This window comes from Medicago truncatula, chromosome 3, assembly GCF_003473485.1.
Source record: "Medicago truncatula cultivar Jemalong A17 chromosome 3, MtrunA17r5.0-ANR, whole genome shotgun sequence".
NCBI classification, from domain to species: domain Eukaryota; kingdom Viridiplantae; phylum Streptophyta; class Magnoliopsida; order Fabales; family Fabaceae; genus Medicago; species Medicago truncatula.
This window is the reverse complement of record NC_053044.1, coordinates 37,962,957-37,976,979: the sequence shown is the minus strand read 5'-3', so window position 1 is coordinate 37,976,979 and position 14,023 is coordinate 37,962,957.

The following is a 14,023-nucleotide window of genomic DNA, read 5'->3' as shown; positions in this document are numbered from 1 at the left end:
TGCTTTTTCGGATTTTCATTTTTCTAATATTCTTTCCGTTTTAAGGTTACATTGAAAGATACAGGAGGTGTGTATATGATATCTTGCTCTCATTCTCCCTAATTTTTTTTCCAAAATTATATCTTAACTTTGATTAAGGGAGTTACATAATGCATGCCAATGCACACATGTACTAACACTTACTTAAATGATATGAATTAATGTGTTGAATTTTGTGATACAATTCAGATGGTTTATCTAAATCTCATGATCTAAGACTAGCTTTGAACTAACCTACTATGATACATAATTACTAAATTGAAAATTCAAAGGATTATATACAAGAGGTTTACGCATTAATTTATCATTATTCTTTTTCTGAATATGAAAATTTCATTCCAAACTTTGTATAGTTGTGTGACACTCCCATTATTGCGAGAATTACTTGACTGGTTAATATCTTCCTGTGGTGTGGCTCACAATCACATTCTCTCAAGATGTAATCTGTATTATTCGTCTCTTTGAATATGTTTGGTTAATTACTTATAAAACCAGTAGCAATATCTGAATTTTGAAGTGGAACCACGTAGCAATTCCAAACTTTGATGTATTAGATATTTGTTGACTGAATTCTGAGTTCTTTATATACATTATAAAGGTATATGGTTTAGTTTTCGTCAAAATATCGCAGATGGTTTTCTGTTTGCAGCTTCGAGAAAGATGCATCAGAAACTGGCAATGAATGTTCAGGATTGAGATTTAGTGAAAAAAAACAGAATGTGTATGCATTTTCATGAGGGGCTGCTTTGCCAAGGAAGAATGTGATGCGATGGCTTCTATGCAACTTGCATGATGCATTTTGTTGCTTTGTCTAAATTATTTCATGTTTACTGTATTGAGTTATGTAAAAAGTGTATTTTTTTGGCGTGATCTTCGGTTATTAAGTAGAACTCAATACTATCTAAACTTAGATATACGTTTTCTTTTGTGGCATTTGATTAAGCATTCTCTTATGAGCTTTAAGCAAGTCTCTGTAAGTATGAATATTTTATTTGAGAACCTAAAGCTAGAAATTGTAATTTAATGATTTTATTTAACGCCGGCTTTGGGTTCGATCGTTCACTGTATTTTATTTGATAACTGACACCATGCACTAATATTTTACTAACTTGGTAATTATAAAACTTAATACTTCTTTTTTAGGGGAAAATTTAATACTTCTAACACCTTAGTCAAAAGTATATATAAATATGAAATGGTGAAATCAATTAAGAATTCAATCGAATTTTGACCGACGTCATTTTTTTTCTTTATCTTTAGTAAAAAGTATATTACCACTGTTTTTTTCTCGATCAATATCTTTAGAAATATTTTTATATAAAAAAAAAATCTTAAAAGCAATATTTTGTATAAATTAACAATCTTTAATTTATCTTTATCTAGAAGTAAAAAGTATATTATCACTATTTTTTTCTCAACCATTATTTCTTGAGAAATATTTTCAACTAAAAAAATAATGAAGAAATATTTTTCTATAAATTAACACTCTTTTATTTATCTTTTCACTTTTTTTATTCTTGTTTATTTATTAATTTTTTTATTTTGTTGGGTTAGCTTTATGTCCATATAATTTTTTTCTTTATTTGTACATTTTTTTGACATAAAACAGAGTCATACAGAGAATTTTGTTGGGTTAACATTATTGTCTTTCTGAATATGATAACTTTCATTCCAAAATTTGAATTTTGTATAGCTGTGTGACACTCCCTTTATTGCCAGAATTACTTGACTGTGGTTAATATCTTCATGTGATATGGTTCACAATCGCATTCTCTTGAGAAGTAAATATGTATTCTTTGTCTCTTTGAATTTGTTTATTATACTACTTGTAAAACGTGAAGCAATATCTGAATTTTGAAGTGATACCATATGTAGTACATTTCAAACATTATGTATTGAATATCTGTTGAATTAATTTTTAGTTCTTTATACACGTTATTAAGGTATGGTTTAGTTTCTGTCAAAATTTTGATTATGGTTTTCTATTTGCAGCTTCGAGAAAGATGCACCGGAAACTGGCAATGAACAATATGTTCAGGAGAGAAGTGACAAGGCTGCATTTTTCCCAAGAGCTTCTCATTTCAGCTTTATTCTTAGATTAATTGAATTGATATATAGTCGTCGCGAGGAACTGCTTAATTATAACTTCAGATAGCTTTGATGCTTGTAAAACAAGCATTGAGTTTTATTCTGGTGCATGATTTAATATAGGATAATAACATATCCTTAGCTAGAAAATTGGATGTTTGGTTGGTGATATTTATTTTTAAGTGTATGTCTTACATTTCATTATTCTGACCTTGTTGTGATATGCATAATTTCATGGCAATATTTTAAAAGGTCTTGTGGTATTCTTTTTGCAATTTAAAAAAAGTCTTGTGGTATTCAATCAAGACTCTTTGTCATTTTAAAAAAGTCTTGAGGTATTCAATCAAGACTTTTCATCATTTAAAAAAAGTTTTGTGGTATTCAAAATCATTCAAATTTCGAAGGATTGTTTAATAAATTGGATTTTGATGGATTTTGTGGGATTTTGTAGTGTAATTTTAACAAGAAAAAATCTTTCATGAAAAGATGAGATTTCTTGAGATTGTTTTTGTTTTAAAAGTTACTATCTCTTTCTTCTCATTTCTCTCTCTCTCTCTCTCCCCTCCCCCTCCCTATTCTCTCCTTTCTCTATCTCTCCATTCTCTCTCTCTCTCATCTCTCATCCCCCCTCTCTCCCTCTCTCTATCTCATAAAAAAAATAAAAAATTGTATTGAGAATATTATGTCGTAATCAATGTTCCACAAATCGAGTGTTAACTCTGAGGTAAAATCGGTTTCTGGTAAAATTTGAAGGTTTAACGAGTTTGACTGAGTTAACACTCGGTAAACTCGTGTAACTCGACCGATTTGTAATGGCTGACACAATATTTTTTTTTGAAAGATTTGTAAGTGCTGACATAATTTTAAATATGTACAATTGAATTTTGTGGGAATAACATTTTTAACAAATAAAAAATGTGTATTGAGAATAATGTGTTAGAGTGTTTTTTAGTCCCTTAAAATCTTATAAAATTCATACAATTCTTAAAGTTTGAAAATCAATAGTAAAAGAATTTTTTATTGGTTTTATTTTTCTTTATTCAAACGCTAGAATTTATTTGTTCATTATTTTTATCATTCACGCTTGTAAGTTTGTTCTTTTTCCCCTAAAATTTATTGAATCCTTTGAAATTTTAAAATCACATAAAATCCTTTGAAATCCTTAAAAGTCTGTGTGATAAATCCTTTAAAATCTTGAGTGTATAAAGTCTTTTACATAAAAAGTCTTTTAAAATCTCACAGAATCAATACAATCTCACACAGTCTTTTAAAATCTTAAAGATTTTTTTTTTTTTTTTTAAAATAGTCTTGTAAAATCCTAATTCAATACACCCCTAAGTTAATATTCAGGGAGCCAAATCATGTTTGGTTTTGATTTTTTCTAAATGTTGCAACAGGGTTGATATGCATATTCCATTTCTATTATAACAAACTAAGGTATTGTTTTTGACAAGAAAGAAACCACCATGATAGTAACAGCAAAATAACCAAACACCAATTCGTATGAATATTCAATTTTGTTGTTTCACTTTCTTTGGCAGAAGAAACATTATTAAAAGAGCAATGCTATATATCAAGAAAGATTTTTTCAAGAAAATTTCAAGAATGATATGGTAGAATAATCACCCTTAGATTTTATCAAGAAATAGTCCTGAAATTAATGTTAACCAATAAAATCTCAGCCTGGCCGGAAATCATGGGGTGGTGGGTCGGAAATCATGGGATGGTGGGTATTATGTATCTTTTTTTTATGAAAGATTAATAAATGAGACTGAAATCTAAAGGTGATTATTGTGCCATGTCATTCTTGAATTTTTCTTATAAAATCATTCTTGATATCTAGCATTTTCCTTATTAAAATGGCACACTTCTTTTTATTCAAACAAGAAATAAAAGTGGGGCAATAAAATGAATTGGCAACTTGATGTTTTCATTTAATGGAAGATATAAAAATTAGTAATTCATTACTTCAACCCAAAACAAACTATCATCTTTGATTTTATGGTGACAGTTTAAAATTGACTCAAAATTGATGTTGAAGTTCTCAAAATCATGGCACGGTTTGGTTCAGTAATTTGGAGGTTTTTGTTCGCAAAAATCGTGGTGGGTCTTTGTATCAGGTTCACAATACTATGTACGACCTTCAAATTGTGGCTCATTCCAGGAAATAATAGCGCAATTTGTCTGTGTCTGGACAAGGTTTCATTCTTCAATTTTTTGAGTGTCTTCAACGGAGAGATCAATCTTAGGAAAACTAAAGGAGGGAACTTTAGAGTTAAGTTTCTTTCGGTGAAGTTCTTCGGATTGGGAAACACTTCACAAACACCTTCGGTATTTGTGTGTTGTTTTTCTTTTCCTTCTTATCTTGGTTGCTTTGGTTATGTACGTGGTGTTACTTCACACTTTGATCTAGGTCTGTTTGTTGTTGATGTTGCTTGAAACTACTTTGCTCATTGATTATCCTTCCTTTGCCCCACACATCTAAGATTTGTTGGTGTGATTTTATTGTTCGAATTCACAACTAATTTTGAATGTCAGTAATACATACTTCAATTGAGAATATCGATAATGTTAAGTTGAACACTTTTATATGTGTTCGAACTCGAGACCTCAGTTTTGTTTGTAAATTTCAGGTGGTGATTGCCGAAATTGTTAGGCCGGATGACATGACCGGGGTTCGAACTTCGGTACCTCTACTTGTGTGTGTGAGTTTATAATGGCTTTGCCATTTCGTCTATCTAAAAAAAAAAAAAAATTGTCCAAAAATAAACATGGATTGAATAAAAGTTTTGAAATTCCGATAGCTAAATAAAACAAATTTGAAGAAAATCAGACAATTGTAAACGGGTCGAGACTTGAGAGGTAGGTAGAGTATTATTTTTCCAAAGTTGCCATTGAAAAGAGGATATTAATTTAGTCAGTAAAAAAAGGTTTATTAAATATATATGTTTTTATTATATTATTTATTACTTAAAAATGTAAAATTATTCAAAAAGAAATGATTAATACAAATAATAATTATTTTATTATTGTAGACTAGCACGTCTATTTCTCTCTCTCTCTCTTTCGTCTTTTCCTTTACTATGGCTATGGTTTTAATTATTTAATTAATATAAAAGAACAATATTCTAAATGTAATTGTTTAAAGGAAAAGTTAAGTTGATGGTCAAAAGTATTTGGACATTTTCTTTGGACAAATTCACTAACTTGAGAAAAGTTGAAAAGAGAAAAGAATAAAAATATATTCTAAAAATAATTAAAAATTATATGTATTTTTGTGTGTGTTAAAATTATGTCATTAAATATTGGTTACTTTGCAAAACTTCTTCTATAGCATATGATCGCATGCCAACTCTCTCATTTTCCTCTTTGTTTTATCTTTTTAATTTATATTATTTTTCTTCTTTTGCTTTAGAGATAATTTCAATAATTATCATCAATATAACTATGTGATTAAATGTTTATGACTATGCAAGACTTCTTCTATACTAAGCCTAGACTAGATATGATCACGTCAACTCTCTCATTTCCGCCTTTGTTTTCTCTTTTGATTTTCCACTACTTTTATTTTTTATTTTCTCTTTAAAGACAATGTCTATGACTATCATCAATATAATAATGTTTTTTTTTTGTTGAACCAAAAAAAAAAAATGTTTTTTTGAACCAATCAATATAATAATGTTTTTTTTAAGGATCAATATAATAATGTTATTAATGTTCTTCAAAGTGACATATACCAAAAGTTACAATTTATAATAAAAAAAATAGAAACTAGAAAATTTTATACAATTATTTAAAACAAATTAGTTATTTGACAAATAAAATAGACAAGAATTATAAATTAAATAATTTTTAAAAGACAAAAAGTCAACACAAAAGTTTGAGAGGAAATCTTGCTTTGGTCAAAAGTATTTAGACCCGCATTCAGATATAGCCACAAAAAATATATCACTCAATTATTTAAAAAATATATAGTTAATTTTTTTTCTTGTCCAAATACTTACAATTAAATATGATTTTATAAAATTTGATTATTTCTTGTAAGAAAATTTTAACAATTGTCTTTAGACAAATTTTTAAAGAATTAAAAAAAATTAGCATAAAAAGTTGTGAATATAGATGTCAATGTGGATCTTAGCAAGGACTACCTTGTTTTGATGGGAAATTTTTTCCTACGGAGATGGAGAAGAAAATTAGTTAATTTTAAAGGGTTTTAGAGTGAGTTTCAAAATGAGTTCTTTGAATGAGTTTTTTTTTTTACCCAGTGAGTTTCAAAATGAGTTCTTCGAATGAGTTTTTTTTTTTTTTTTACTCAATTTAGTCCTATGTGTAACAAGTAGTTACAGTAGTTTCTCAATGTATTGAAATTTTGAAATAATCTTTGATTATGCACTATGTTTATCAAGATAGTTCATTACGTTAAAATGATTCGGAAATGTTGTTATCTTAGTCGCTCAACATATTTATTTCTATATATGGAAATAGTTAATGTTCGTATCGAGAGATTATTTTAACGGGGACTATTTTCACTAATAAAGTAAATACTCAAAACTATTTTGAAATTTTGATACCACCTACTGAGATTACTCTTACATATTTGGGGACAAAAATTTAAGTTTAAAATGTAAGTTTCAAAAGAACTTTTATGAAGAAGAAGACGATGAAGAAGTGGTGATGGGTGGTGCATGGTGAATGGTGATGACTACAAATAACTTCAGAGCTTCCACTCTTCTTCACTTCAATCACTCTACAAGTAACTTTCTTTCGGTTTTCTGCTTTTTCAATTTCTTCTTTTCCCGCGCCAGGAAAAAAAAAAACACAACAAAAACCTTTTAATTTTGGTTAATTCAATGAACAGTGTTTAGCCTAATGAAGCCAAAATTCCTTATTATCATTTGTCTCAAGTCAATAAATTTCGAAATTATTATTTGACCGATGAATGTGTTCCAAGTGCCATTCATCTGTACAACTTACCGTTTCCTTTGAAGAGGGTACTATTTCACAAATACCTTCTTAGCTTCAAGGATGATCACAATTTCTTAGCTTTATTTTAATCACAATATTCAGTTTATGGAAAATATAATTTAATACAATAATTGTTTTCCATTTGTGCTTATCACAATTTATACACACAATCTCACAAAGAGAATTTGTTGTATATAAATAAGTAGCTACCTCATAAACCATCTAAAGAAAAAGCTTTACATTGAGTTAGTGAGTTGTGAGTGACAATGACGATTGAAAACAAAAACATTGTGAGCTCTTCTTCACCAACTACTACAGAAGAATTGCCTCAAAGTTTTCCTGCTTCTAACAATCTGGATTCGATCGAGCTTTATCTTTCCGATATTAACGAAAGCATGTTCTTACCAAGCCGAGAAGACTATTTTAACGGGAATCAAGTTGATAATGACAGTACTTCTGAGGATGGAAAAGGTTTTTTTTTTTTTAATTTGATTTTTGTAATCTCTGTGTGTGAAAAAAAATGAGTTATTTTGCTTAACAGTAGCATAACATACGTAGAAAAAAAATATGTTGGTTCCTTACGGAATTAATAGGTTCTGTTTGATCTATGAATGTTATTGTGTTTTGTTCTCTTAACTGAACATTGGATAATTTGCTGAATAGAATGAATTGATCATATGTCAAGTCTTTAATTTAGGTGATGAATTCTATTGTCTTACTGAATAGAATGAAGAGAACTTTTTATGATTTCAATCACACAAATTTTCCCCTAATTGCATAAACATGTTTCTCAGATTTAGCATCATTATTTTTTGTTGCTTATTGGTATTTTGTGAGCTTTTGCATCTGTATCAGTGTATGTCATGCAAAATGGACTTCTTTTGCTAGAAATAAGTTGCTGATGCTGATCCATTTTAAACCTAACAGAAGGTGATTCAATTTCCAATCCTATTGATCTTCATAGTGATTCTCCATGTGCTATAAAATGTCCCGCATGCACTTTTGACATTGAAGTTTCTGCACTGCGTCACCGTTCGGAAGATCAGACATATGACTTGTATACTATGGTATGACGTCCTGGATTTTATAATTTATGTTCCTAAAAACTTATTGATAAAGTATTTTCCATTTTTTTAGATTTGGTTTGATAGATTTGATAACAGAACTAATAACTTGTTTTTATAAATTGATGTCTTTGCTTAGCTTCTAATGAAATTGAACAAAAATTTTATATAGCAGCTTGATATAGTGCACTGTCCTGATCTTAACAAAAAGATGAGCATGAAGCAACCATTTTAGTCAAAAACCAAGTAAAAAAATGAAATAAGACATTTTTAAACATTTAACGCAAGTATACTTAGTTATAATTGAAATTTGATATCTGAGTGACTGCATCACTGTTCCTATATCAGATTTGTCCTTTGTGTGATGAAAGCTTAGGGGAGGATGCAACCAGGATGGTGCAGAACTCACGCTTACCATCCTCGCCAAAGGTATCTGTTGCTTATCTTGTGATTTATGTGCTTTAATTGTAACATAGCTCAGTTTCAGTGTAGTATTTGATTCTTATCTAAATCAATTCATTATGGTGGTATAAAAATGTATGCTTCCTACATAGGGAATTTGGAAGCAGCGGGAAAACTCCAATGTTGATTGGGCATTGCATGACAAGAGAGATACCATCACTAATGCATATGTTCCAAGCTTCGATGATTTTTTCTCAGATGACGATACCATCAGTAATGCCTCAGACGCTGCTGTTGAAAAAGGCATTTCCAGCGGAATAAGGTATGATCCTTTTCTTGGATATGTTATAAATATCAACTATACTTACGAGTGAAAATTTCTATCTGAATTTAATAACAGTGTAACTCATCTCTACAGTTAATAAAATTATTGCTTCTTGTGGTATTGAAAATTATGTACCAGATGGTGTTACCATTGATTTCCAAATTATTGGACTTTTTAGTACATTTCTCAATTATCTGTGGATCTACGAGATATCGCTGAGAGTTTATTCAGTGACATATTATCAATAGTGTCTTCATTCTATTTATGATGAGACGTTACATATAATAAACAAGACCATTATATTCCCGCTCTTCACATTTTTATTTCTCTAATATTATTTCCGTTTTAAGGCTACTTTGGAAGATACAGGAGGTGTGAGTAGATGATAATATGATATCATTCTGATGTTCTCTCTAATTAGTTCTTCCGAAATTATATCTTAATTTGATTAAAGGAGTCTCATAATGTATGCCGATACATAAATGTACTACACTCACTTAAATAGCTTGTATTTATTGACTTGAGATGCAATTCAGATGGTTTCTCTAAATATCATGATCTAAGTCTAGCTATGGAGTAACCTGCTATTATTATAATTACTATATTGACAGTTTAAAGGATAATGTTGCGAGAGGTTTACTAAGTAACTTATCATTATTGTCGTGTTGTTGAGGTGTTGTTCGTCCGTCGTGGGTGGTGGGTTTTTTGCGATGGGTTCCTTGTTCATCTGTCATGGTGGTGGTGTTGGGTCCTCACGGCGGTGACTGTTCTCTGCCGCTTGTTCTCCGCGTTTCCGCCCAACTAGCTGTGGTGCGACGAGATCCGCCTCGACATCACCTCCAAACTTCCTTGGGGTCGCTTAACATCGCTTCTCTTTGGTGATTCAAGTGTGAAACAGGTTTGGGTTTTCTCAAGGTGGTGCCGCCTCTCAACGGCGGCAACTGGGTGTTTTGGTTTTGGAGTTCCGTTTTCTGCTGTTCCACTTATTGGTAGCGTTTGTTGGTGTTTGGTACCTTAAGTACAGATGTGTGGATCTTCTTGTGTCGCTGCCTTTCTGTTCGCCAGCGTGTCGGATAGAGCTCATTGTTCATGACAGTTGTGGTTATGAAGTTGCTTTGTTGCTGTCGGAGTTTTGTTGTAGTGGTGGTTGTTCTTTTGTGCTGATCAGAGTCTTTGGGTGGTGGATGTTGGTGGTGCGATTGTGTTTTCCGGTCCGTTTGGTGGTTGTGGTGGTGCGATGGGTGGTTTTGATGTGTGGTTTGGTGGTGATGGGGTGGGAGGTTTTTTGGCATGGTTGTTTGTTTACACCGGCAACGGACGCCTTCTACTTGTCATAGGCGGCCGCCTGTATACGATCTGGGGGTTGTGTTTTCTGCTCTAGACCGGCGTCGCTGGCCGTGTTTGCTGTTTGGTTTCATCTTCATTTAGATTTGTGTTTGTGTGGCCGCTTGTTTCTTGGTGGTGGTGGTGTTTCGGTTTGCGTGGGTGTACGTGGGGTTGTCTTGGTGTGGTTTGGATTGGTGGTCGCGGATCCGGTGCCGAAACGCTTTGTGAAAGGGAGCTTTCTCGGGGGTGATGTTGTGTGGTGGTGGTTGGTGTTCTAAGTGAGGAGGGGGGTGTTTGTTGGGGTGATTTCCTTAAAAAGCAACCTATGTTACACGGGTCCATGTTCGTCGTCTCTAGCTCTTGTTTGTGCTTTTTGAGTGGTTTAGGTGTTTACGGAGTTTGGAGGGTGGGTGTCACGTTGTTTGAGCCTTTTCCTTTGGATTTGTTTGTTGTTTAAACTTCGCATGCCTTGTCTTTTGTCTTACATATCGTGTGCTGGTTTTCGATGGGCCGATTCATTTGGCTTCGAGATCGGGAGTCGGGGTCTAGCTGCAATTTTTGTTTGACTTGGTTTGATTTTTCTCTGGTGTACCGGGGGCGAGGGGTGCCCTGCTAATTTGTTTCTATAGTCTGGTGGGCCGATCACTTTTGATTCGAGATCGGGAGTCAAATCTTGGAATTAAGTTGATTTTTGGGCTTTGTGTTGTGCTCTTTCGGTGGATTGGAGGTCGCGAGGTTTGTGATAGCTGTATGATCCTTCGGTTAGGTGCTCTTCGAAATGTGACTCAGCTTAGGTGTTGGGGTATGAGAGTTTTTTTAAGGGTGTTCTTTGTGGGTGAGTAGTGACGATGGGCGGTGGTGGATACCGTGTTTACATTGCTTGTTTTTTGGAGTCTGTTTTAGGTGGTGATGTGTTTTGGTGAGTTTATCTCCAGGGGTGTTCTTAGGTGGTTATGGTATACCGTCTATATGGGGCACCATTTGTATCTTGTTTCGTTCATACCCTGCGTCTTGCGGGGATGACGTTTAATAATATGTGCCGATTCAAAAAAAAAAAAAAATATTGTCTTTCAGAATATGAAAACTGTTATTCCAAACCTTGAGTTTTGTAGAGTAGTGTGGCACCCCCTTTTATCGCCAGAATTACTTGACTTTGTTCAATATCTTCCTATGATATGGTTCACAATCACATTCTCTCGAGAAGTAAATCTGTATTCTTCGTCTCTTTGAATATGTTTGTTTAATTACTTGTAAATGTGGTAATATCTGAATTTTGAAGTGGTACCATGAAGTAAATTCCAAACATTTATGTATTAAATATTTGTTGAAGTAGTTTAAGTTCTTTATACACATTATTAAACTCTGCTTTAATTTTTTTTCAAAATTTTTACCGTTGGTTTTCTGTTTGCAGCTTTGAGAAAGATGCACCAGATACCGGCAATGAACAAGATGTTCAAGAGAGAAGTGACAGGGCTACATTTGCTCAGGAGCTGCTCATTTCAGCTTTATTCTTAGATTAATTGAATTGATACATAGTCGTAGCGAGGAACAACTTAGTTATATCTTCAGATAGCCTTGATGCTTGTAACATCAAGCATTGAGTTTTATTCTGGTGCATGAATTATTAATATAGGATAACAGCATATCTTTAGCATATTGGATAGCTAGCAATTGGATGGTTGGTTGGCTTTATTTTGTGGCAATGTGGTTACTGAACAATTTAGCTACATTTATTTATTTAAAAGTTATATGTTTTACATTTCTTTCTTATCACCATGTTGTGATATGCATATTTTCATGGAAATGCTTCAATATTTGAACTGGAAATCGAATCGGAGAGACTTCTTAGTCATGATTCGTTAACCAACCTATTTGATGATCAGACAGATGACTCATATGGAATGGTATGACCTCGTGGATTTTATAATTTATGTTCAGAAAAACTTGTTGATAAAGTACTTTCCTTTTTTTTCAGATTTGGTTTGATAGATTTGATAACTGGACTCATTGAAGTTTCTGCACTATGTGAAATTTAATAAAAATATTATATAGCAGCTTGATATAGTGCTAATAAAAAGATTAGCATGAAGCAACCATTTTAGTCAATAACTATTGAAAAAATGAATAGGACATTTCTAAACATTTAACACAGGTATACGTAGTTATAACTTAAATTTGATATCTGAATGACTGCTTCACTGCTCCTATATCAGATTTATCCTGTGTGCCATGAAAATTTCGGGGAGGAGGAAATCAGGATGGTGCAGAGTTCAAGCTTCCCAACCTTGCGAAAGCTATCTACTGCTTATCTTGTGATTCATATGATTTAAATGTAACATAGCTCACTTTCAGGGTAGGTGAATTTTATTCTTAATTATGTAACTCAATTCGTTGTGTTAATATATCGATGTATACTTTCTACATGGCGCATTTGAAACTCGCGGAAAAACGGTGTCTCCGATGTTGATTGGGCATTGCATGACAAGATACCATCAGTAATGTATATTTGGGACAATGTATATGTTCCAAGCTCATGAGTTTTTCTTAGATGAAAATACCATCAGTAACAGCTCAGACGTTACCGATGCAAATTGCATTTCCATTGGAAAAAGGTATGATCCTGCTATTTGATATGTTATAAATATCAAATATGCTCATGAGTTAAAATGTCTATCTGAAGTTAATATCATTGTAACTCGTTCACTGTTATCTACATTCATTAAAAATATTGCTTCTTGTGGTCTGGAAAATTATGCACCTGATGGTGTTATCAAAGATTTCCAAATTATTGTACTTTATAGTACATTTCTCAATTATCTGTCGATCTACAGGATATCCCAACTTATTCAATTCAGCCACTTCTCTGATGTTTTCATTCCAAACACTTCCCTTCTCTCAACTACGGTGGTTGCTTTTCTTCCCTTCTATTCTTCATTTTCTTCTTTCCCTCTTCCCTTTATGTTTCAACTATGCATTTTTTAATTTCTACTTTCCCCCGCGCCAAGGAAATCAAAATAAGAAAGCATTTGGGTTACATTGAGTAGTAACTTGGGTTACTTCAATGCACAATGTTCAACCCAATGATGCCAAAACTATGGGTTTTTGAAGTTATTATTATTTGTCTATTACTCTAATTTGCACAAAATTTAGCATAAATTTGACCGATGAATGTCTTCCAAGTGTTCTTCATCCTGGATGTTTTAGTTCTATTTAAGTAAGTACCTACCTCTACCTCGTAACCCATCAAACCAAAAAATGTTTTCTGTTTTTTACACGTTGTACTCACAGAGAGTGATTGTTTGACTGAGTGACAATGACGAATTGCACATAGGAAAAACACTATATTTTTGTGAAGACCATAAGAAAAACACGAATTGCGTGCGAGAAATCAATAGGGTGGGAGAAGGAGTCCTTTGTGTTTGATATGGGCTCAAATTGTGATCCAAGCCCAAGATGTTGAATAGAATTTTCCCAAGAAAATTGCTTTTCTAACAGAGAATACTTTTTATTGATACAAGTAAATGACGTTTTTACTCCCAGCGACAGTTAACTGTCGTTAGGCTATGCGCCGGCAGTTAACAACCGCTAGCTTTCCAGCGGTAGTTTAATGTCGTTGTGTTCGTGATATATTCAAGTCAGTAGCCATAACCCAGAAACTCACTCACTCCATCATCACCTTCATCATCTTTCTCTCAAATTTTCACTCACTCTCTCTAAAAAAACTCTACCAAATCATCCAAAATTTCTTCCACAAAATCACAAGTAAGTTATCACTTATGCTATTGTCATACATTTTAATTAGTATATGTGTTTA